At 35.6% G+C, this 27,177-nt stretch overlaps 1 long non-coding RNA gene across 1 annotated transcript in view; it reads left to right on the forward strand.

The window, feature by feature from the left end:
• The window catches only part of LOC118152088 (uncharacterized), a 66,661-nt gene that overhangs the window by 27,392 nt on the left and 12,092 nt on the right, over nt 1-27,177 (forward strand). The window contains exon 2 of the long non-coding RNA XR_004740437.3: nt 20,279-20,360. This is a non-coding gene — a long non-coding RNA (uncharacterized LOC118152088). The remainder of the gene's footprint in view (nt 1-20,278; nt 20,361-27,177) is intronic.

Here is a 27,177-nt window from a genome sequence, read left to right on the forward strand (position 1 = left end):
GTAAAATTTTCTAAAGTAGAAATGAACAAAATCATTTTAAGAAATGCCTGTTCTTGTTTAAGCTAATGTGTTAAAAAGCACTTCAGTTTTATATTTAAGAACAAAAGCAAAAATATTTAATATAATATAGAATCAATACCATATAAATAAATGAGTATTTGTGTTTTCTTTGATCAAGTAGAATATAGTGTGCATGAAGTTGATAAATTATTGTTAAACATTGTATGAGATCCTTTATGACCAGGTTATGACAAACATTAAGATTTATCTTCAGGCTAGTTTCTTTTCAGTCCCTCATAGTTCTAAAGGAAATAAAATTAGATTAAAGACATTTCATAGTAAGACACCTGTGACAATGCTTTATGAATTTGAAAGGCAGTATTTTTAAAGCTTTTTGATAACATCTGGATCCCTTGCAGATTTGTTTTTATTGTCTATGGTTTTTGCTGTTGTTTCAGTCACATGGTCCTGACTTTTGGCATGACTAGTTATGTTTGATTAAATGATGGTAGCAAATACAAAACATTGGAGAAACTCCAAATATTGCCATATTTTTCTGGAGATGGTTTACTTTTTCCACTAGTCAAAGAGAATGATCTCAATTCATCAGGGATTTTACTGAGTAGAGGCTGATTGTAATCATGGTAAGAATCAATCTGGTTTTGGTTCATTCTTTTCCTTCCAAGATTTTCAGTTGAGAATTTAGTGAATTTTCTTGAAATTTAACCTAGTCTTGCTCATCTGCTGAAAAATATGATTTTTTTTTTCCACAGCCTTTCCGCTTAAGTTTTTAGTCTCCTACTAACAGAAACTGGCCAGCTACTTGAGGATCCCTGAAGTCTCCTCCAAAAGCTTTTCTGGTTTTTCTATGCCTCGGTCTTTTACCAGTATAAATACCAGACTCTTAGACTTCTGTCTTTGCTTGGATCTACTGCATAACACATTGACACAAACTAATTATCTTAACATACCCTTATTAGGTTATATTTCTATAGGTCAGATATCTGGGTATATGACTCGGTTCTCTGCTCATGGTTTCACAAGGCTGAAATCAGAGACATCTCAGCTTTGTGCTCATTTGGAGATTTGACTAAGAAGAAATCTCTTTTCAAGCTCATTCAGCTTGTTGGCCGTTTATTTAAATCTAGTTCCTTGCAGTCACAGACCTGAGGACTTCATTTTTTTGCTTTATTTTGGCCAGGGGTTATTCTCAGCTATTAGAAGATACTGCTGTTCCCTGCCATGTGGCCCCCTTCATCTGTAAACACAGACTGGGAGAATCTGCCTCATGTCAAATCCCTCTCACACCTGAAATCTCTTTCACTAGGAATAATCCAGGGCTCACCTGGATTATTTAAGGGTTCACCTGATTAGATTAGGCTTGTCAAGAATAATCTCACTTACTTAAAATTTGAACACCTGTGCCATATAATGAACTTAATCATAAGGATGACATTCATCCTCTACAAAGTGCCTCATAACTCAAGGGGAGAAAATTATACAAGGGCATGGGTCAGAGGTGGTCATCTTAGAATCTCCTGACTATGGTTGTCAAATGTTGTGACAAAAGATGGCTATAGAGCTAAAGGTACCTTTTCAAGCTTCTTCGTTCTCTGGAGTCTTAGCTCTTCCATTATCCATTGTTTAAACAGCTCTCTGAGCTTTCAGCTATTTAGTTTTTCCAGTTGTTTTCTTCTTCTTCTTCTTTTTTTTTTTTTTTTGAGATGGAGTCTCGCTCTGTTGCCCAGGCTGGAGTGCAATGGCACAATTTCAGCTCACTGCAACCTCCTCCTCCCAGGTTCAAGCCATTCTCCTGCCTCAGCTTCCCAAGCAGCTGGGACTACAGGCATGTGCCACAATACCTGGATAAATTTTTATATTTTTAGTAGAGACAGGGATTCGCTTCGTTGGACAGCTGGTCTTAAACTCCTGACCTCAAGTATTCTGCCTGCCTCGGCCTCCCACAGTGCTGGGATTACAGGCATGAGCCACCATGCTGGGCCTCATTATCTAGTTTTTCTAGGTGGGGCAGTCATCTGTTGCAAGTTGCTCCATTCGACTTGAATGCATCTTTATCAAGATTCAAAAACTCTTACGTTACAGATTTCTGAGTATAGTGATAAAAGTGAACAGTGATTTAATTCCATATATAATCTTACAGTCCTCTGAAGAAAAAGTGATATTGCAAACACGTCTCTGATTACATGACTCGGTAATTTGCTCTATAAAACTCAGCATATCAGAATATTAGTTTTGCCAAATATGACTCAAATAGTTTAAATATTTTTCAACGAATATTTCTAAATCTAAATATATTTCTGTAAAATCATGTTGAGATTTTGATATTTGAGATTTTGAAACAATATTTTTCCACAAATTAAAATTGAGGCTTCTATTAATAATAGGAATATTTCTAATTATATTTTAAGATCACACAGCTATTTTATAAAAATATGAGTATACACTGTGCTATGGTTTGGATGTTTTCACTCCGAACTTCATGTCGAGGTTTTATTGTCAATGTTGGAGCTGGGACGCAATGGGAAGTGTTTGGGTTATGGGAGCAGACCCTTCATAAATATATGAATGCCCTCCCTCAGTGGTGAATGAGTTCTCAGTCCATTAGTTTCTATGAGAGCTGGTTGTTCAAAAAAGCCTGGCATCTAGCCTCTCTCTCACTCTCCCTTGCTGCCTTTCTCACCATGTGATTTCCACACACATCAGCTCTCCTCCGCCCTCCCCCATCAATGGAAATAGCCTGAGGCCCTCACCAGATGATGATGTTTAATCTTGAACATTCTAGCAACCGGAATCATGAGCCAAATAAAAACTTTTTAAATTTATACATTACCCAGCTCCAGGTATCCCTTTATATCAATACAAAATAGACTAAGACACAAGGGAAAAAATTAATTTACTAAACAAACTCAGTTAATATGGTGATTAATTGACTTTTAGGAAACATGAAAAATTCTGCAACTATAGTATACTTAGGAAAGAGTAATCCTTTCTTTCATTCATCTAGATTGTGGGAAGAAGTTTTAGAACTTCTGCAGCCTATAACATATTGTGACTACAAATTTAGAATTGTGGGAGCTTATTTTTAAGTTTGAAAGTAGTCCTGGCTGGATGCAGTGGTTCACACCTGTAATCTCAGCACTTTGGGACGCTGAGGTAGGGTATCACCCGAGATCAGGAATCGGAGACCAGCCTGGTCAACATGAAACCCCATCTCTACTAAAAACACAAAAAAATTAGCTGGGCGTGGTGGTGGGCACCTGTAATCCCAGCTACTTGGAAGGCTGAGGCAGGGAAATCACTTGAAACTGATTTCAGTTGAGGAGCAGTTGCAGTGAGCTGAGATTGAATCATTGCACTCCAGCCTGGGGGACAAGAGTGAAACTCCATCTCAAAAAAAAAAAAAAAAAAAGAAAAGACAGAAAGTAGCTCTAAGATGACACACTATTTCACCCAAACACATTTATAATTAAGAGGAAATTTCAAAAATAATAATTTAAAAATTAAATTTTCACTTTCAGTTCAGTAGGAGATGATTGTATATTAGAATCCAATTTTTGTATTGCATTAACTATTCATAGAATTATATGCCAAATGCCTATATGCAGCTAGGCAAATTTTAAAAGCCAATAAATTAATGATTCAATCTTTTTATCACTTAAACACGCTATAGAAATAATACTGACACTGTAATAAATTTAAAAAAATATATCTTTATAAATCTTAAAACAAGGTATTTAAGTGAAAGCGCCTTAAACAGGTATATATTAGAAATTTCCCACATTCTGTGGTGCTGTGGTTTGGATGTCCCCTCCAAAACTCTTGTTGAAATCTAATCGCCACCATTAGAGTATTAAGAGGTGAGACTATTAAGTAGTGGTCAGTCTTCAAAGTTTCTGCCTCGTGAATGGATTAATGGCATTTCTGTGGGAAGAGGTTAGTTATTACAGGAGTGCATTTCTGATAAAATAGATGACTTCCTCACCCATGGTCTCTGATTCTCTCCTGCTCTTTTGCCCTCCCACTTTCTGCCATGGGATGACACAGCATGAGGGCCACCACCAAATGCCAGCACCATGCTTCTGGACTTTCTATCCTTTAAAACAATGAGCCATGTAGACTTCTGTTGTTCATACATCACTCAGTCTCAGGTATTCTGCTATAGCTACGCAAGGTGGACAAAGGCATGCAGCAATTCTCATTTAAATTTATTACAAATTATGATAATAAAATATTATTAAATACCACCTGTGGATACTGCTCTGTTAAATATTTTAGACTAATAATATATTCTTAGCTTTGGATCTCAAGAAGGATTTTATTTTTTGTTTTGTTTTACTGAAGTTCTTATCTTTGTTTTGTAGATGACTTTTGTAACATAAAAATCTTCAAATTATATCATCCTTCTTAACCTATCCACTCCCTTGAAAAAAATCTCTGCAGTATTAATGAGGCCGTCTTTACTTTTAGTGTGATACAATTTAATTATAAGAAAAATGTTCATGAATACAAATTTTGTTTTAAATTCAAGAAAGTATATATATTATGTTAGATAAATGTAAACACACACATATTTGTAAGTATATCTTGAAAGAATTGGCTAGGCATGGTGGTTCATGCCTGTAATCCTAGAGCCATGGGAGGCTGTGGTGGGCAGATTACTTGGGGTCAGGAGTTCGAGACTACCCTGACCAAAATTGCAAAAACCCATCTTTACTAAAAGTACAAAAATTAGCCATGCATGGTGGCAGGCTCCTGTAATCCCAGCTGCTTGGGAGGCTGAGGCAAGAGAATCGCTTGAACTCGGGGGATAGAAGTTGCAATGAGGAGAGATTATGCTGCTACACTCCAGCGTGGGTGACAAGAGACTCTGTCTCAAAATAAAAAAATACATAAATAAATAAAATAGAAAGAAAGAATAGGCAAGAGATCATTCAGAAGACACACCGTTGTTAGAAAAAGTTTTATTATTCACTTGCCTACCAAATATATACAAGCACAGTGTCAAAGATAAGGGAAATGTTGAAGAATAATAAAAAATCCCATAGCCACAATTAATATGTGTTTGCACTGCAGTAATAATCTTCAGGCTATCCTTTGTGTTAGTCTTAACGTCTAGGGATTCTTTTTCAACACGGAAAAGATCAAGGAAGTAAACTGTCTAGTATACTCACTCTCTTTAGAGCAGTGTAGTAGAGTGATCTAAAAGCATAATCTGCAGAGGTCGTTAAATCCGTTTTCTTACCTGTGCTCATCTGTGAAAAAAGGAAAATAACATATACCTTAAAGTGCTGTGAAGATTCAATTACATATAAAAGCAGCTGGCTGAAAGAACGTGCACGGATTCTTAAGACAAAAACCAAAGCAATTAGTATCTAACTGAAGATTTCAGCAAATGGGATATTTTAGGAAAATTGCAATTCATTTCAAATGTAAATTTGTTGTCATTCATTTTTTGGATGGTTAGGTTTATGTACTCAGAAAAGTTTGTTTAAACATTTTAAACAAAAATTTCAAAAAATGTCTCAAGAATTGTTTTAGGTATCTCACTGGAATTATTTCATGAACCAAATGAATTTCTGAATGTCTGAGGACATTTATAAACAGCACCATTTTCCTTTATACCAAGTTGTAGGGTCCACAGTGCTGACTACTGCTTTATGCAGTGTAATTTTAATTCCTATGTTTGCATTAATTCATTTAATACATTGTTTTGAGATTTAACACTGATATTTCTGAACTCTTACTAGCTCTAGGAATGGAAGCTATATGTTTTTGGTAGCTGGAGACTATCTCTTGATAAATACAGGCAGTTATATCTCTTTCACCAATGCTTCTGATGTTTACTTCTCTTTAACTCTGATCATTGCACATTTATTACTCCAACAAGTGTGGAACTCTTTGAGTCACTTCTATTACCATATACACACTCTAAGCTGTCTCTTTGGTCCTTAAATTGCCACTCATCTGAAATGTTTAAATTAAACATTCTGAATATTTATAATAACATTAAAGTCCTGGTATGGTGGCTCATGCCTGTAATCCCAGCACTTTGAAAGGCCAAGGTGGGCAGATCACAAGGTCGAGAGATCGACACCATCCTGGTCAACATGATGAAACCCCGTCTCTACTGAAAATACAAAAATTAGCTGGGCATGGTGGTGTGCGCTTGTAGTCCCAGTTACTCAGGAGGCTAAGGCAAGAGAACCACTTGAACCCAGAAGGTGGAGGTTGCAGTGAGCAAAGATGCGCCACTGCACTCCAGCCTGGGGGCAGAGTCAGGCTTTGTCTCAAAAAAATAAATAAAATGAAATAACATTAAACCGTGATAAAATAATAATCAGAAAAATTTATCCTTAAGCCTGAGAGCCTCCCCACTATTCCATGTTCTAGTAGTTCTTATCCCTTTTGGCCAAACTTATTACTATGATCCTAGGGATCACTTCTTACTTAAACTATAGTTTCCTTTTTATATTCACTTGTTACTAAGTCCCTTTACCTAATACCTGGTCTCTGAGTTTTTGGATAACATAATAATTACCTGTAGAGGGATATCCCTACCTAAAAAAATATACATTATGAAACAGATAGTTTAGCATCCAAGCCTGAAACCTCTGCTTTTGAATTATTCCCTATTTGGATGTCTATATAGAAAGATGGAGTTGGTTCAGTGCAACAGCTCATGCCTGTAATCTCAGGTCTTTGGGAGGCTGAGGTAGGCAGATCATGTGAGGATAGGAGTTTGAGACCAGTCTGGCCAACAGGGTGAAACCCCATCTCTACTAAAAATACAAAATTAGCAGGGCATGGTGGCATGTGCCTGTAATCCCAGCTACTCAGGAGGCTGAGGCAGGAAAATCACTTGAAACCAGAAGGCAGAGGTTGCAGTGAGCCAAGATTGCACCATTGCACTACAGCCTTGGCTAAATTAGTGAAACTCCATCTCAAAAAAAAAAAAAAAAGAAAGAAAAGATGAAGTCATATATATATTTTTAATTTACCTTACATCTACATGACTGTGAAGGCTCTTCAAAATGTTAGCTTCCAGAAACAAGGATGACTCAGCTACCAAAAATATATAGCTTCTGTTCCTAGAGCTAATAGGAGTTCAGAAATATCAATATTCAGTCTCAAAACAACATATTAAATAGATTAACACAAATACAGGAATTAAAATTATGATGTATAAAGTAGTAGTCTGCATTGGGGACTCTACAACTTAGTATCAAGTAAAGTGGGACCATTTATAAATGTCCTCAGACATTCAGAAATTCATTTTGGTTCATAGAATAGTTTCAGTGAGATACCTAAAACAATGTTTAAAAACTTTTTTGAAATTTTTGTTTAAAAAGTTTTAATAAACTGTCTATAGAATTTTACTGCACCCTGAAGATTTTTGATTAACTGTTTTGCTATTAGCACGTCATGTCAAGCATCCTTTTGCTTTCTTATTGGTGTTAGCAAATTAAATTATTTTTCTATACTGTTTTCCTCTAATTTGTTAACATGTAGTTATAACTCTTTTTCATTTTTAAGGTATCAAAATGGACATTCACTTTTCTAGAAGGAAATAAACTCAATTTTCTCTGTTCTAGAGAACATTTTGACAAATTGTCTGCTTCTTATGCTCTAAAAGGATGATAAAGATAATCAATGCACAGTGAAGTATTTATGTGCATAATTTCATTTCTAATGCACTATCAAAATATCTGTTATCTATATATTTTTTTTTTCCTGAGGCAAGGTCTCACTCTGTCGCCCAGGCACTTACCAAGGATCTGAATCTGATTCACTCCTGTGAATATTGTACTATCTTACAAATAAAGGATCTAACACAACAATTATCTATTCAATATGTCCTGTCCATGATAGACATATAAGTGTTTGTGAATCCTAGAACTTCAGATTCCTTCGTATTTTTAGTCAAATTCAAATAAATATGCAAACAGCTAAATGTAATAATATATCTGATATTTAAATCCTGGAGCTTTTTAAATTTTCTCTTTTGTCTTGTCTTCAATTCTGTACTACCCTACACTGCTTTGGACGTTGCCTTTCTCTAAAACGAATGCACAAAAATATATCTGGGTAGGTAACAAGTAAACAAATAATAATAAATCCCTTTTCAATGTTATCTGATCAATGCACATTTTTTCCTTGCTGTATTTTTTAATCTCTAATTATATTTATTATGTAGGTAATATTAGTGTCTTATAAAAGGTCTTTCCCTATTCCATTTCTTTTTTCCTTTCTCTAACTATTCTACGATTCTGCCTCATGAAATTCTGACAAATAATTTTTTAAAAGCATGGGTGGTGGAAAGGAACTCAATAAGGAAAGAGGACATTCTCTTTCTCTTTATTTATTAAGGTAAAATGACTGGGAAAATTTATAAGTTAAAAATTTCACCCTTTTAACACATTTACCCTGGTCAATATTCATAGATACTTTCAAAGGCAAATCCAATATTTAAACAGAACTTGTAGATGGTCCTTTTATTGACAATCGATTACATACTGACCCCCGCTCTTTTCATTCTTTTACTGGGGGCAAGACAGGAGGAGGGCTTGGCAAGTGTTGCATAATTGATATTGGAAAAACTGCAGAAACGCTGCCAAGCAGAGGCTTATTGGATTCATCACAGTTCCACCGCTCACACTATAGTCTGGGGAGGGGGACTTACTCTTTATTTCCCTCACTTTCCACATGTCTGTGAATAGTAGCCTGAGAAAGGAATTTCATCTGTATACCAATATTAATAGCTATTTACCAAAAGAAGATGTTCTTTGCTAAAACCAAAGCCAATATGTAACCAATTTTAATACTCCTGTTAGCACCCTTTTCCCTTGTGAAGATTTGATTTTGACCACTGAGATATGGGAAGAAACCCTCACTCATTCATGCAAGGTGAACTTGGAACTCGTCTTATTTCTCACACTGACTCCAATTTCTTAAGAAACCAAGTGTGAAGTGTGGGGGTGTGGGAATGTGTGTCAATGTCAATGGACAGGTAAAGACCATTTTCTTTTCTTTCTTTTTTTTTTTTTTTTTTGAGCAGAGTCTTGCTCTGTTACCAGGCTTAAGTTCAGTTGTACGATCTGGGCTCACTGCAACCTCCGCCTCCCAGGTTCAAGTGATTCTTCTGTCTCAGCCTCCCCAGTAGCTGGAATTACAGGCATGCACCACCATGCCTGGCTAATTTTGTAGTTTTAGTAGAGACGAGGATTCTCCAGATTGGTCAGGCTGCTCTTGAACTCCCCACCTCAGGTGATCTGCTGGCCTTGGCCTCCCAAAGTACTGGAATTACAGGCGTGAGCCATCGCATCTGGCCCTTGGTCTCTTATATGTTGCTAGTTAGCAAGTTCTTCTCTTCCTCCTTATTCTCACATAATTTCTTTCTTTTTCTTTACTTTCTTTTTTTTTTTTTTGTATAGTAGGAGATTCTGCAGCACAGAAGAACTAGATTTCAGAGGGCAGGTACTTTAATGGGGAGATGCTGAAAGAGCAAAGATAACATTATTTGCGATGGAAGAGATTTTAATATGTGTAAGGTGTTAGCAGCATTTGCATATTATTAATCTTAAGCTTCATAACAATATCAATAATTAAAGGAAGAGAAATCTACAGTTGCTCTCAATACCAATATTAATAATAATAATGTTTATAATAATAAAATTGTTTTTTCTTCAGTTATATTTTCTTCCCAAGGTCTCTCTGATCTTAGTGAATATTTTTAGAACTTCACTCTTATTTCTCATTTCAAAGGTATATATTGTTGTTTAGATAAATAACTTGATTAATTGCTATCAAAGTATAAATGGTAGAATGATGGCTATACTTACCATACTAAATTTTTCAGTTAGTCCAAGAATAATTAAATAAATTCTAGGAAACTCTGAATAAACTCTAATTGGAAGTTTTTTTATTCATGAGCATTAAGATTAATCTAAAGTTAATGTTTATTAAATTTTAAATGGAAGTTGTATAACACTTACAGGCACCTAAGTACTCTGACAAATTATCTAAATAGCTAGCCCAGATCTAAAAACATTTAGCTTACACTCAGTTTCTGAATGTACCTTTGATATAAACATCTGCAGCAGCTTTTCTGTTTCAAACTTTAAAAGTCTGTGACTATTAAGCAACTTGTATATGAAAAATAAAAATACACCCATATCAATAGCATTTTATTCTTTAAAATGAATGCTTTGACACAGTGTTTTAGTCGGGAAAACTAGCATTTCAATATGGAAAATGTTATGAAACTGCAAGCATTTTCTTTGGCCAGCATAGGTGCTAGCTACTTTTCAATCATCTCCCACTGCAAATGTCTCAAGGGGAAACGGTATTCGGTATTCACACGTTCCTTCCTCTCCATCCTACCCTGAGGCTACCTCACCGACTTTAGCCACAGCTTCTTTCCCCCGTGACAGTTGATCCACTCTCAACAAGTAACAGTCTTGTTGGTCTGCAAAATGAATTGTCAAAGCTTTCTCTAGTGCCTCTCTTCTTACATATCAGGAAGCTAGAATATATGGTTCTTTCCCACTTTTGCTCTGCCTTTTCTAGGCAAACATTTTCTTTTTTATTTTTTTTTAAGCTGTAGTCTCACTGTGTTGCCCAGGCTGAGGCCTTGGTTCACTGTAACTTCCACCTCCTGGGTGCAAGTGATTCTTATGCCTCAGCCTCCCAGCTATGCCCAGCTAACTTTGCTATTTGTGTGTGTGTGTGTGTGTGTGTGTGTGTGTGTGTGTGTATTACTGCATTTTAGGTTTTGGGGTACATGCGAAGAACATGCAAGATTGTTGCATAGGTACATACATGGCAATGTGGTTTGCTGCCCTCCTCCCCATCACCTATATCTGGCATTTCTCCCCAAGTTATCCCTCCCAGCTCCCCACCCCTCACTGTCCCTCTCCTAGTTTCCCCCTGCAGACCCCATTTTCTTAAACAAGGCAAATTGGCATGGTGAAGTCAGAGAGCACTGCTAAAGTGACTGCAAAACAAACACATCCTGTTGAGCATGGATTTCCATGCTTTATTTCCTTTACTTTTCACCGTGAGTTTATTTAGTGGGTACTATTTTAGCCTTATTTTAAAATGAAGAAACTTCATACTTCAAGGATAATATTTCTGATCAAATGTAATTCATCAATAAGTAAAGAGACTGGGAAACTTTAGTATAATTATAATCCTGCCCCATATTACACAATGAACTCATGTATTAATATAATTCATGAACTTGGCCTAACCTTGTAACTTTTCGATTTTCCAGTTACTGACTTTTTAAAGTAAAGATAACAATATCTTTTCTTCTCACTGCACAAAGGATCAAACTGACTACAAACATGTATCAAATGTAGAATATTTGCACATATAGTCATTTAAAAATCTGTGCCTCTTCTCTACTATCCTACTGTTGCATTTTATCCACAGAATTTACTATTTCTTTCTCTGCCTTAAAGGGAGAAAAATATGAAATCAAGAAAGGCCATGCATTTTGAATTTGAAGTCAGCATAGCAAATAATCTTTAACAGTATCAAGAAATCTCAGCTTCCTTATGACCCCTTCCCATTTTCTTTAAAGTACAAATGATTTGATACCACAAATCAGACTCAAGTACTTTCATCTGAAACAAACTAAATTATTTTCCTAAATAATTACTAGTCTTCCATTGGACTTAGGACTAGAGATATAATTATCAGTGAATCACATTTACCATCTAATTTTAAAAGCACATACATATATACAAACATAGTTAGACACTAATAAAATACATTTGAAAAGTGGGTACCATGTTGATCAAGCAGGCATTCATTCAGTCTGGAATAGATAGTATAAAATTTGGAGATGAAGAAGAGAAGAAAGGGAAGGTAAAGGAATAGGTATTGACAGAAAGAATGCAGAATATTTAATAGAAAGGTGACATGACTCACTCAATGCAACATTGCAAAAAATTGGACGAATGAACCAGTGAATGAATGATCTATGCATTAAATTAAATAATTAGGAATTTTACTATGCAATTACAGAAAATTTTAGGCAGTTGAAAAATGAGACAATTTACAAAATCCAGGGATTCAAATGTTTCAAGCCATGAGAAAATGACTTCCTTATTTTTAGAGGGTTCTTCGAAGAAAGACTTTAAAGTATGCATTCTTCCGAACTTTGCTGTTGGGTACAAACCTGTCCATTTCCCCAGACCTAAGCTGTCTCTTTTGGTTTTTCTGGCTTTGGGCCTACTCCAGGAGTGTGGATATACACTGGACAGATGGTTACATCAACCCCTGGTTGATTATGGCTGTTTTAAGAATTGACAAATGGTCAGTTTCACCTTGAAATTTTGAATGTAGGCATTGCCCTGGACATAGAAGACAAGCCCATGTTTAAACAATCACTCATGCATTCATTCACTTATGCATTATACTTTCACCTGAAATGGAACAAGCCCTTCTAGGGAAGAGGGACAGTGCTCAATTTTAGTTATATTTCATTTTAGCGCGCACTTTCCTTAGAGTAGAAATTTTCACATTAGCAATAAGCAGCTTTTTATAGTCCATATAGAAGACACCAGTTAATACAATGACTCTTTTTTCCCTTCTCTTGCTGTTTATTTATTTATATATTTACTAACAGAATCCATTATTAATTGAGACTTTCATGTGGCCTTTCCCCAAATACTGCAGATGAGAGCATGTAATTTAGCCTTGGTCTATCAGACTGTATCTTTTTCCTTGGCCTCATTGATTGGTTTAGGAAAAGACAATGTCGAATTTTTGCTGGGACAACCAAAATCCCCCTAGGGCACATTCTCTTGATCTATTATTGCTAGAGGTTATTTTGCTTTTTGGCTCCCAAAAACTAATATGAAACTCTTAAGTGTTTGTAGGTGTCATTTTTGGTACATGCAGAGAATTTGTCTGAGAAGAAAGCCAACATATGTGAAAGCAGAGACAAGAGACAGACAGAGAAATGAATGAGGATAGAGATGTATATATGTATATACATAAAATATATACATATGTTGAGAGAGAAAGAGAGAGAGAGAGCGAGAGAGAGCAAGTCCTGTTCTAGCCATGTACTCTATATCACAGTTTCACTTTTGTACCTGTTTCCATTTTGCTTAATTTAGTTGAACCTGAATTTCATTCATGGGAAGGTTTTTGAAAAATGCAACACCTTACATCTACATTGATAACAGAAACAAAACTACCTTACCTTTTGTTTTTTACCTGATAACTATAAGGTGGTAGAATTTTCTGATATTTAGCATCTTAGGAAAGGGAAATTTAAAATAGCATATTTTTAGCTTTGGTCTCTATGGCTATATTTTGGATCAACATAATTTCAAAATAAATTTGGAAAAACATAATATATTTTAATTAGAGTTTGTATTATATTTGGCATATAATTCTTAAAGGGGGTTCCCATGATTGTGAATTTTATGAAATTCTGATTAGTCCTTATGATTAGTATTGGGATTAGCAGTTAATAACTGAAACAGTCAAATGTGGAAAAGAATAGCTGTGCTTTAGAAAAAAGATAGTCATGCAAATATCGATTGAAATAACATTAACAAAATTTAAAAGAATAATGAAAAATAGGAGAGGCCTGATAATCAAGGAAAGTTTTATACATTGCTTTAGATCTGTATGAGCTATGTTTATTTTATTTTAGTTGTGGAATTATGACAAAAGAAAAAATAAAAAAAGAAAAACGGAATCCAACAAAGACCTAGAAAACAAGAAGCAGAGGTTTAAGATCACTCTTAGGAATTTCAAAGTTGCAACACAGCTCTTTGGAAGAAACACTGACTCATCACTGGCTTACTGAAGTCTATGGCGGGAGTAAAGGGGACCTTGGGTATTGCAAAACTGAAGGCCAAGATGGCGACATAGATTAAGGCAGCAGCTACACAAAGGAGAAACTGATATGTGGTGCTGGAGAGATTCAGAGTTTAAAAAAGAGATAAAATCTACCATGAATGCTAGGATTATGTTAAACTTTTTCTAGGGTATGCTTATACCAGGGTCTGGGAAGTTAAAATCTGTTTGTGCTTAAAATCTCGATGAAACTGACATAAATTTAGGGAGCCAAGATATGTACTCCTATATGAGAAAACAGACACAAAGATTTGAAGAGGGATGCCTAAACCATTTCAGAGAAGAGCCAGGCTAGCCTCTCTTATCATACCGAGAAACAAAGACAAAGGTATAATTAGAATAATCTTGCTATAGGGCTCTATGTTACCAAAACAGGAAATTCACCCAGCATAGTTCAAAACAGGAGTGGGCATTTTTTTTTGCAAATAGCCATTTAGTAAATATTTTAGGGTTTGCAGGCCAGATGATCTATGCCTAAACTACTCAAGTCTGACTTTTGAGAAGGCAGCCATAAGTAGTACATAAATAAATTGGTATGGTTGTATTCAATAAAGCTTTATTTAAAAATGCTGCTTTAGTCTGCAGATCCTTAGTAGAGCATATAAAAGTACTCACAAGTGATGTCTCATGGGTGAAAAATGCATGCCCATATTTTAATGGGTGGTGTTTGCTCATTTCCGTAGCATAAATACTAGTAATGTGGCTAGTTTTAAACTATCAATGGCTTAAAAATTGATTTGAAAAATTCCTGAAAAATTAACAATCGGCACTTTGAGCTCATTTTGAACAATTGTAGGACACTACAGAATACGCTCCACTTACAAAGGAGTAAAGAAGCTCATGTGCTGAGCCTTAGTGTTTCAGATTCTGCAATCTTATATTACCTTCCCTCCTTCCAGGTCCCGTCCCTGTCCCTCATACCTACTTACCGGATGCACAGTTGAAAAACAATCTGCATGCAAGTGTTTGGCTTAGGCATAGCTCAACCTCATGAGTTATAAAACATTTATGCTTCATATCCTTTTTAATTCAATGGCTTATTTATGCATATTTCCCTAATATGAGTAGTATGATTTTGAGCAAGCACCTGTTATAAATTATTAATTAAATAAAGGTAGACACCTAGATATCAGTTGATGAATTTATATTATAGATTTGTCACAAAAAGTAGTGTGTATAATGAGGTATTGACAGTCAAAGGAAACAGTACAACAGAGAATATGTTCAGGAGGAGACCACAGAATGGGCTGAAAGAAAACATAACTATAAAACAAAGAAATGATGAGAAACAAGCTTGGGCTCATTTGGGGATGGATAAAACTCTAGGTCCAACTACTCATTATTAGACCATTTTCATAATGAACCTGTTTCAGAAAAAGTCAAAGTGGATATGCACTTGGTGCTAAATGAGTTTAGAAATAAAACAAAGCTGCGAAAGCCTTCTTTTATCCTCTGTCAAATTAGAAAAACCAAGTAGGTCTTTGTTCTTGTAATAGTCTATTTGCTTAAACACATAGACCAGTGGCAGGGGAATCATTTAAATGTTTGCAGGCAGTCAACCGCATTAAAGAATCACAAGAAAACAGGCTGAACTCTGTAGTCAAACTGCTAACTTTATTCTAATTAATAACCCTAAATTGTGGAGCCGTTCATGCTTTGCTTACATTTGGGATAACGGAATGTTGAAGTTAGAGGCTGAAATTTGCCATAAAATAAAAAAAAAAAATCGTGATATGTGAAATTTTTGTTAATCCTTTTACCAGTAAAAGGAGCTTGTACATCTTTCGAGATTTAAAAAATTTTATCATAGGAATAGTGTGTAATAACCAAAATACTCTTATTTCACAGTCCTATCCTCACTTTCATTTAACCTTCACTAATCTGTCAGGAACTCTCACCTTTATTGTTTATCCAGCAATACATTTCTCCTTAAAGTTTGTTTATGCATGTGAGATGTCAAAATGGTGAATATAGTCTACAGAACACCACTATCTATTTATTTTTAAGTATGTTAAATCCTTCATATTTAGGTAACAAGATTCAGCTCCTGTCCTCTAGAAACTTACAGTTTCTACCCTCATTTTCTCTGCTTCACTTTAATAGGAGGATCTTGCTGCAAACTTTAATGAGATAAATATGGGCTATTATAAAGCAGACAGGAATTTTAAGTTACAAATAGTAATTATCCTAAGCACAGTAAGATCATCCCACTCCCACTTTTAGAGGGTCTGCCTTATCAGAGTCCCTAAACCACAATGAGAAATCAATATACATATTTTGGAATAAATTTTGAATAAGTAATTGGAAATTTAAGTAAACAAAAATTACCCTATAGTGAGAGAAGAGTTTTAACGCATGGTGAGACATATATCCCAGCACTTTGTGAGACCAAGGGAGGCAAATCACGAGGTCAACAGATCGAGACCTGCCTGGCCAACATGGAGAACCATCGTCTCCACCAAAAGTACAAAGATTAGCTGGGCATGGTGGCGTCTATAGTCCCAGCTACTCAGGAGGCTGAGGCAGGAGAATCGCTTGAACCCAAGAGGAGGAGGTTGCAGTGAGCCGAGATCAATCACATCACTGCACTCTAGCCTTGGCGACAGAGTGAGATTTTGTCTCAAAAATGAAAAAAAAAGTAGCACACTCAAGATCATAGGTTTTTTTATGACTCTCGTTCCAGTGCGGTTTCTCTTTTTCCCCATCAGGGATGAGCCAATTGAAGTAATTTTATATAGTATTGGTAAATTTTAATAAACGAGAAGTAAATGTAGATAGAAAGGGCTGAAACACTGCAGCTTTATAAAAAGCAATATTCAATATCTGAAGAGGAAAACTTTACTGTCTTTTATAGACTGTTGGAGGCATTTGCTTAGTCCGTAAGTCACACCCTTAGCATTCTTTCTTGGAGAAGGATCATGGCCAGCTAACTTTGTTCTGCATGATCCTAGGTCTTTGTCCATTAGTTAACTGGGCCAATCAGACTTTTTTCCCCTTGGAATTTGGAATTAGCATTCAAGAATGGTTAATAAATGTCTGCAACCTGCTGAAAATGGGATATTGTAGACTGTGGACCATGGAGAGCCATCATCAACCATGTAAACTGTCAAGCCCAGAGAGTGTGTCTACAGGAAGAGAACAAAGCAGTTGTAGAGAGAGAAACAGAGAAAATCAACAGGGAGACAGTCCGGCCTAGGTTTCTGCAGGCTTTCTGATCTCGGTGCTTTCCTGAGGTCTTTTCATGAGTTCTCTGAGATAACACTTCCTTCTTATGTTATAGGTTTACTTGATTTTTATTAATTTTAAATTTAGTTTTTATTCTAAACTATTATAAACAAAATTGCAACTTAAATTGTTTTGTTTTGTAAATTATCTATTTTGTGCCTTTGCCCAAATGTTACCATTTCAAAAAAATTCAACTTGATCATTCCATTGAAAATTTTAATTTTACTCCCTCTGCTGTTATCGGCTGAACTGTGTCCCCCCATACCCCAGTTTTTATGTTGATATCATAATCCCCAGTACTCCAGAATGTTCGGTACTTGGAAATGAGATCTTCAATGAAGTAATTAAGTTAAAATATGGTCATTGAGGTTGGATCCTATTCCAATATAACTGGTGTCCTTGTAAGAAGATATTTGAACACAGAATGCTACAAAGGGAAGACTATAATGAATATACAGAAAGAAGACAGCCATCTGGCTGGGCACAGTAGCTCAAGCCTGTAATCCCAGCACTTTGGGAGGACAAAGCGGGTGGATCACCTCATGTTAGGAGTACGAGACCAGCTTGGTCAACATAGCAAAACCCCATCTCTACTAAAAATACAAAACACAGCTGGGTGTGTTGCTGTGTGGCTATAGCCCCAGCTACTCTATTTGGGAGGCTGAGACAGGAGAATTGCTTGAACCCAGGAGGCGGAGGTTGCAGTGAACTGTGATCACACCACTGCACTCCAGCCTGGGTGACAGAGCAAGACTCTGTCTCAAAAAAAAAAAGAAAAAAAAAAAGGAAAAGGAGGAGGAGGAGGAGGAGGAGGAGGACAGCCAGACAGGCATCTACAAACCTGGGAGTAAGGCCTGGAGCATATCCTTCCCTTACAACCATGAGAAGAAATCAAGCCTGCCAACATCTTGATTGTAGACATGTAACCTCCAAAATGCTGAGACAATACATCTCTTTTCTTTAAGCCACTCAGGCTGTTATATCTTGTCATGGTATCCCTAGCAGGTGAATATACTACCCCCTACCCTGATCTCCCTGACCTGTATTCTTCTCATTTTTACCTATCTTTCATCACTAGAATGTAAATTCAGGAGGGCAGAGAGTTTTGCTTATTTTGCTCACTGATATTTTTCTCAGTGCTTTGAACAATGTTAAATATACATATATTCATTAACAAGAATTTGTATTAATGCATGATTTTTAAGTGCAGAGAGTAAGCACCACATGAAGAATGGAGATCCTTGTGTAACTCTGGGTAAATCAGGTCAATTTATAAAAATCTTAATTATGTTTTGTAAAAATGAAATGTCAGGACTTCTTTAAAACATGAACTATAGAGCATCCTATCATTTTCTGAAAATAATGATATTCAGTTTTTACCTTTCTGCTACTAGAAAGACTTTTTGGCTTCGTAATATTAAGTCCTTCAGTGAAATTCTATGAATTCAAAGATGTTTCTTCTGCCTTTCTGTGAAAGACCCTAGGGAATATTTGTGTTTCTTCTTGCTTTTAGAAATTTATCTATATGTCTTCTACATATGATTTGAGGATGAAATGAATATGCTTATAATTAAATTATCGACTTTATTTGCAAAAATTGATAGTAAGTTAAACATTCTTTTAAGATTTGGTAGGAATTTATTTTTTCATGAAGAAAACATTTTGAGGCTATTTGTGAAAAGTAAAGACTATTATAGAAAATTCCGTTTTGTAAAATTATGTGATTATAATTTTATTAGGATGTATAAAATCACATCGTCACTGGAGTTCCTGTCTTCCTTCTATTCTGTAATTGATTCTGTAAGTTATCAGGCATTCTTTTTAACTTAATCCAAGCCCCATTTTGGAAAAAGTTACAACTTGTGTTGCAAGGTTAGTTCAAATTTTATTATTCATTTTATCCTTGACCTCGGTGGTTAAAACTATTAAGTAAAGTAATGCTAATTGTGGTGGTGTTTTTTGATTTAGACACTTGCCCACTAGGAATTGGACTGAGACCAATTCATTTCATTCCAGCCACTGAACAGACATCAAGCTGTAATGATTTTTGGTCACTGTTCAAGAGTTTACATTAATATAAAGGGCACACAGGGTAAAACTCAATCATAAATACCACCCTATACATTTAGGTGGACGTTTATGTACTAAACTATGTGAAGTAATGGGGAAAATTATGAATACATACGTTTTAATATTTTGCAACTGAGTATGAAACATCACTATGAATTTTGTCCTGATTTTTTTCATTATATAAAATAAGACAGGGCACTTAAAATTTTTACAAGGAACTAAGAAAGAAATTACTTGTCTCAACCCACTAATTATTTGATTGCCTAACATTCCTCAAGTACTACAGAGGAAATACATAACATGGGAAAATGAGTAAGGCATGATCTTGGCCCTGAGGAGGTTTATGGCTTAATATAAGAAATGAGAAAAGTAAATGGATAATAAATGGCAGGTTTAAGATAATGGATAACACTTTTTGAGCACTCACCTGTTCCAGGCAGTCTTCTACATGCTTTATATATGTTATGCCAATCAAAACTTTTAAGCAGACATTGAGGTACGCATTGTTTGATAGACAAGGAAACAAAGTCACAGAACGTTGAAGCAACTTTGCGAGGTCATGAAGTTAGTAAGTAAATATATTGGCATTTGAACTCACAATTTTGGCCGTTGAATCACATCCTTAAGCTCTGTAATTTGCCTTTAGGGTAAGTTCCTTAAGAACAATGTAAACCCTACAATCTTGCGTAATACTTCACATGAGGCAGAAATCACATCTGTGTTGAGGGATCCCAGAACACTTCTTGGGAAGGATGCATTTGGAGAGGTCCTTAAGACATTTGAATATGTGGAAATCTAGAAGTGACATTATCTTCAGTAGAGAGGCTATGTCTTAGACTGCCTGGTTTATCACCAAATCTTCCTGTGCACAGAGGCAGACTACCTTTCTCATCCTCCAGTGTAAACAGGTGCAATCATGTGACTGAGTTCTACCCAAAAGAATGTATATTGTATATACATTGTAATGCATATAATGTACACTATAGCTATAGTAGAAATGCTATCAGGTCTGCAGATTTCTAGGCCAGACCTATAAAATTTCTCATGTGTGATTTTTCCCTGTCTTTCCCCCTTATTGCAGATGATCCACAGATCTTAGATGAAGATGGTAGACAACACTCACAATATGAAAGAGGAGCTGATCCCTGAGTCACAACTTGAAGGTGAGTCAACCACCTACTAAAAAACCCATTTCAGGCATTTTTGAATGAGAATCAATGGTTACTGTGGTCAGCTACTGATATTTTGACACTTGTGGACTATAACAGTTAGTCTGCCTTCACTTATATAGGAAATATAAGAAGCAGGGTGTCATGTAAGGGGAATAAATTAAATTTGCCCATCATCAGTGGTTGCAAAGTGTAATTTGAGGTTGTAAGAAGCCAATATAAGAGACTAAAATTGTATATGGCAAAACTATACTTGAAATTCCCTATACAGTTCAGCATATACGACATAGCACAATGTAAAATAACATTTACCTACCTGAGTATTTAGAGACATATAGATCATTGTATCAGTCCTTCTCACTCCGGCATTGTTAATGTTTTTCTAGTGTCAATTAATTATTCAACTTCTTCCTTTACGATATTGATGAAACCATTACCACTTATTTGTCTGCCCACCTGAACCATATGTTCCACTTCTTTAACGGAGAAGAAACATAATCTTTCTGAAGTGTTTGGCAAGGAGTGTTGGTTATTTCAGCCTAAGTTTCTGCCATTGCCTGAGGCATATTACATAATGTAATTTCATGGAATTGAGAGGCAGTTAATATTCTTAGAAAGAACACAGGCTCTATCAGCAGAGAACTTGGGTTTGAATTCTAGCTTTTACATCGTTCTAGTTATGCTGTGGACCTTGAGCAATTTACTTTTTAGAACTTCTATATTCCAATTAGTAAACTGGAGATAAACATATAGACATTGAAATTTTGTCCCAAAGCTGTGTTTATCTAGAATAACTAACCTTTGTGGAGCATTTATCATGTGGCATTTTCTAAATCAATTGCTCTGTTATATTTTCTATGTTTTCAGGTTTCTGTACTTTATAAACATTGTTGGTTTTGGTCTGTGCATGTCAGATATTCTGTTAAGCATGCATAGAATTCCCAACTCAGGAATGGACAGCATTTTGGTTTATTTTATTTTCTTCTCTTTTTAAAAATTTTAAAATCTTATTTATTTATTTATTGGAGACAGTGTCTTGGTCTGTCACCCAGGGTGGAGTGCAGTGGCATGATCTAGGTTCACTACAACTTCCACCTCCTGGTTTCAAGAGATTCTTCTGCCTCAGCCTCCCAAGTAGCTGGGATTACAGGCATGTGCCACCATGCCGGACTAATTTTTGTAATTTTAGTAGAGACGAGGTTTCACCATGTTGGCCAGGCTGGTCTGGAACTCCTGACCTCAGGTGATCCTACTGCCTCAGACTCCCAAAGTTCTGGGATTCCAGTGTGAGCCACCTCACCCTGCCCCTTCTTTTTTTTCCCTTATTCATTCTCCCGTTTACCATTATACTTACATTCAGCACATCTTTAATTCCATTTGCTCCATTTCTGTTGAGGTTAATCAATTACACAAAAATGATCCTTCTAAACTAATATGTAAATTACTAATATTTTTAAACTTTGCATTTATAGCAACCTTAGTACCTAGTTAAGGAAGGTGATGTAAACATTTGACAGAGAGAGTAAATGACTTGTCTTATTATGTTTCACATTATTTGGTGACAAAACTAGGACTGAAAAAAAAATTAACAATTATGGAGTACTTGTAGTTTGCCTAACATTATTCATATATTAACTAATTTCCTGCTCATAGTACTTCCGTGTGTTAAGTACTATTATTATCACCAAGTCCTACGCAAGGAAAAAGAGGCACAAGGATGTCTGAGTAGTGTGCCAAGGTCATATAACTACTAAGTGGTTGATATGTATTTGAACCCAAAAGTTTGCATGTCTAAACCATTCTAGGATGCAGATTTTCTTAAAGTATGTATGATGTTTGGTACAGTGACTGATATGTGATATCAGTAAGTGAAAAGCATTGTTATTGGAATATTCAGGAATCTGAGGAAGTCAACATAACCAAATCATCCTGTTATTGAACAACAGTAGAATATTCAGCTAGTAAGGCATAGTAGGCACAGACATTGATGTTCTTAAATGCTGTGTCTTGCGTCTACATGCTTAAACATCAAACATTATTATTGTTTCATTTTTAAAAGCATGAAGTTTAAAAAGTGAACAAATAATGTAACAGCCTTCAATTCTAGACTACAATTAAAATTTAAAAAATAATATAATCCCCCATGTGGACATTTACTGGAAAATTTTGTCTTTCACTGTGATAAGATACATTTCAGCTTTTAGAAAAAGTATATATGACAGTACCAGCAAAAATAGATGATTAAATCATTAAATTTAAAATTCTGATATGACATTTTTTGGCTTTATACTGAATAAGAATCTGTAACTTTATAATATATACTGGTCTAGTGAGATTATTTTAGACAACTATATACATTATCTGTTGGTAGGCAGGAACAATTTTTCTGTAACATTATGTCTACCTTTTGGTGCTTTGGTTGATGGCTGAAATGTATCAGAAAACATAATTATCAGCGTTGTATCTATTATTTCTAAGAATAAATGAACGCACCTAAAACGTTAGTTTATCATTTTCTAGCCAGCACTATGGTCTCAACCTGGGGCTTGAAAATTAGGTTATGCTCCTTTTCCTTCTCATATATTTATAAGAAACATAAACTCTGCAGCTGGAAATCAGCTGATAAATTTGATTATGATCCTATAGTAGTAGTTCTGTAGAAAGACAGCAATGAGTCTTGCCACAGAGCCAATTATCTTGATTATGAATGTGCTATTTTTAAAAACATGACCTTTGTAATTCCTTTATAGATGATCTATATTCTGTTTATTCATGAGTAATAATTAAATTTTCTGCAATTATTTAGATATGCATATAAATGAACTATGTTTTACATTAATATACCCAAATTAAATCAAATTCTATATTTACACATAATCTCAATCTACTATCTTGCATTAACTTTTGTTACTGAAAAGCCATACTTTTTAACAACTTGTCATCTAACTAGTGGGATGATTAGTTATGGGCCAAAGGGAAGGTTTAAAGAGAAATTGAATAGCTTTTTGCTTCAATAAAATATAATTTAAATCTTTAATATTTATTATGATGAAAGCACTAAGGTTAGAAGTGACTCCAAAATATTCATATGAGTTATGCTTATTGGTTGCAATCTGGTGGGAAAGTAGATTAGAAGACTAGTTTTGGCAGTTTTTGCATAACAGTTGTGCTTTTTATTTAGATTATAAATTGACAGGGTTAGAATGGAGAGCAGTGAAGAAATTATGGAGAGTGCTACAAAGCCAGCTACTTGTGGGCATCACCACAATCAGATGATAAAAAAAATAATCAAAAGGCTTGTTGTGTGTGTGTTCTTTAAACCACTGATGGACACATATATATATATATATATAACTAACTCTTAAGACTGATACCATGAGAAGTGATGAAAAGTGTAAACTGAATGCCTACATTAGCACAAAGGGAAAAATTTATTCTGACCTGTGGATTATAACAGGTGTCAATGAAAAAGTTGTATTTGAACTAGGTCTTGAAGGATAAATGAGACTTTAAAAGATAGGGGGAATGGCAGGGTGTGGTGGCTCACACCTGTAATTGCAGCACTTTGGGAGGCTTGGTGGGGGATCACCTGTGCACTCAGGAGTTTGAGACAAGCCTGAGCAACATGATGAAACGCCGTCTCTACTAAAAATACAAAAATTAGCCAGATGTGGTGGAGTATGTCTGTGGTCCACACTCCAGCAGAGGCAACAGAGCAAGACTCAGTCTTGAAAAAAAGAAAAAAAGATGGGAGTAGGACAATGTTCCAAGCAGAGGAACTGCTATCAACAGTTAAGACCAAAAACAGTGGAGAATCACCAGTATCTGAAATGTTAAGAGTCTATTACCAACACAGAGAGCAATGTGGGTGAAGTTTGAAGGAAGGTATGAAGTTAACATGTGGAATTAAGAATTCAGAACCAGGAGCATATAATGAGTTTTAGCAGGTTGGAGTGTGGGCTTGGGGAGAGATGCAGGTCCTGAATCATTGGTAGCTTCATTTGTGGTTTGCTTTTAAGAGCTTACGGTGACCAGTTGCAAAATCAGCCTAAGAGAGCCCCCTGCACCCTGAAAAGTCAGGGATAAAATTGAAATAACCAGAGAAGAAAATAAAATCAAACATGTAAAATTTAGTTTCCTCCTATTTTTTCTTTGAGCAGTTGGCTCTTGCTTATTTCATCTTCTCATGATTCCAATTGCCCCAAAAGGAGAATGGGACATGCAGAGTGAAGTTAAGCACTTTCGTTTCTATAAGAGAAGAGCAAAGGCAGACCTCGTGGTGGCAGATCAGTGGGTGCTATTTACCCAGTACCTCCATTCTTACCTTTTAGCTGACTCTTCTCAAGCACCGAGAAAATAGGGTGACATCTGAAGAGCTGTACATTACACATTACATTAAATATAGCTATATCCTGTTCAAGAACAAATTTCCTTAGTGGGTGATTAGAGAAGCACTAGTTACATGAGGTAAATGAAATGAAATTACTGCTTCCATGGAGCCAAAGAAAATGCAAAGTAGAGTGGCAGACACTAAGGATACATTATTTTCATACTTTTGCATAGGATTGGTCTTTCCTTCCTCTTCCCCAGATCAAATCAAGTCATACTTTGTTATACTCCCTTCCCTCTCTAATATTACCTTCCTGACCTATAAGCTCCTAGCCAGAGCCCTTACTTCAACCTCTTTTGAATTGCCCACCCAGATTACTAATCCTCAGTTGATCCCTAGATACAAAGCTGACTCTTCTATGTCATCTTTTCAAGAACACGATAGTTATCAACTGAATAGGTATAGATTCTCTTTCATGTGAACAGATGCTGCAAGTGGTTGAATAGATACAGTCCTCTTAGAGATGAGAAGTGGGGAATCTAACTGGGTGTGTGTTTTGGGTGACTCTCTTCTTTTAAAAGTGTCACTAGTATAGCATCTGACCCATTGTTGAAGCTTAATAAATGTTTATTGCTGTTAATCATGGCCAGTGACTTCTGGCCATCTTCAAGCTAAGAACCAAGAAAGCCAGGAAAAGTAGTTTATGAAATGAAATATCCCACATAGAAAAATGCATGAATTGTCTGACTGGTTCATGGTGGAGAAATAAACCAGCAGTATATGCGATGCACAAGAACTGAATAAAAATATTATTTTGAGATTTATTTGGAAATAACTGTTTCCCAATACTGTGCAGATTGTGGGCCAGATTTTAGCCTGTGTAATTTTGTAAGACAGCTAATCTACAGTGATCAAAACACAGTATTTCAAGACAAAGATTTATTATATTTTTTATAACAGCAACTTATATTGTTAATAAAATCAGTGCAAAATTAGTATATTCTCAAGTCACAAATACCATGATGTTGAAATAATGAATTACAAAGTTTGAGATTATTATATTAAGAAAGATAAACTGACCAAGAGTAGGAAACATACTTTGAAATGAGTATTTATTCCTCTTCTCCAATGCTTTGATTTTTTAAAATTAATCTGTGATAAATAAGGATCCTTCTTTCTATCAACCATTTGGTAATTTCCTAAATCTTTCATATGGTTAGAGCTTCAAAATGACAATTCAAAGCATCTGTATTAGTCTGTTCTCACACTGCTCTAAAGAACTACCGAAGACTGGGTAATTTATAAAGAAAGGAAGTTTAATTGACTCACAGTTCTGCAAGATGTAGGAGAAGCATGGCTGAACAGGTGTCAGTAAACTTACAATCATGGTGGAAGGTGAAGGGGAAGCCAGTGCATCTGACAAGAGGGAACAAAAAGAAGAAAGAGAGAAGGGGGAAGTGCTACACACTTTCAAACGACCAGATACCTGGTGAGTACTCTATCAGGAGACAGCACTAGGGTGATAGTGCTAAATCCTTAGAAACCACCCCATGATCCAGTCATCTACCACCAGGCCCCATCTCCAACACTCAGAATCACAATTCAATGAGATTTGGGTGGGGACACAGTGCCAAACCATATTAGCATCTGTCAATCAATAAAATACCAAAAATCTAAATGAGAACATGAGACTTTGTCACTTTATGGATGTGACAGCCTCAGTAAGTTGCCATAATTTTATTTAGTGTGGTCTACTCTATCAGTTTGTTATTTGAAGGGCCTATCTAATAAGACAATTTTTTAATTGATATAAAATTATGCATTTCCCATCATAAGCTAACATTTATGGAGTTGTTTTTTATTTCGAATTATTATATTCTTAATCTTATATCTATTTATAAAGATGAATCAAAAACCATTTGAAAGACTTTTTTATTCTGATTTTCTTTCCTCCAAAAACTGGACTAGAGGAAATAAGTTTGCAAATAAAAGGTCAAGGGGAAAGTTTAATTTTTATTATTATAAAAATTCATCTATATTTTTTAAAACACAGTAAATATGCCTTTTTGTTGTCCAAGCATTTGAAGTAAAAAAATTGATTCATAAGTAATATATGGCAGCTCTCTGATGCCTTAATAAATGGAAAAGAGCTTTTTTTCAAAGCTGTCAGAGCTCTTTCACAAATTAATTGACCTATCTGGCGAATGCAGTGTAGCCCCATATTCTGAAGGGGGAAATGAGTATAGCCAGCTTAAAATAAACCCTAAGTTGTAGAACATATCTGAAAGTGAAAAAGAAAAGTACTTCTGAGAGGTATATTTAGGGACAGCTTTCCACTTTCCTGTCCTAGTCCGCTGACAGAGGCACCACTGCCAGCCTTTCATTCTGACCTCATATTATAGAACTAGTTGTGTCTTTTGTTCCAAACGCATGGGCAGATGTCAAAGCTATATTTCCACAGTTACTCTAATGAGCTCTGCA

The sequence above is a fragment of the Callithrix jacchus genome, chromosome 3 (genome assembly GCF_049354715.1).
Source record: "Callithrix jacchus isolate 240 chromosome 3, calJac240_pri, whole genome shotgun sequence".
Taxonomy (NCBI): domain Eukaryota; kingdom Metazoa; phylum Chordata; class Mammalia; order Primates; family Cebidae; genus Callithrix; species Callithrix jacchus.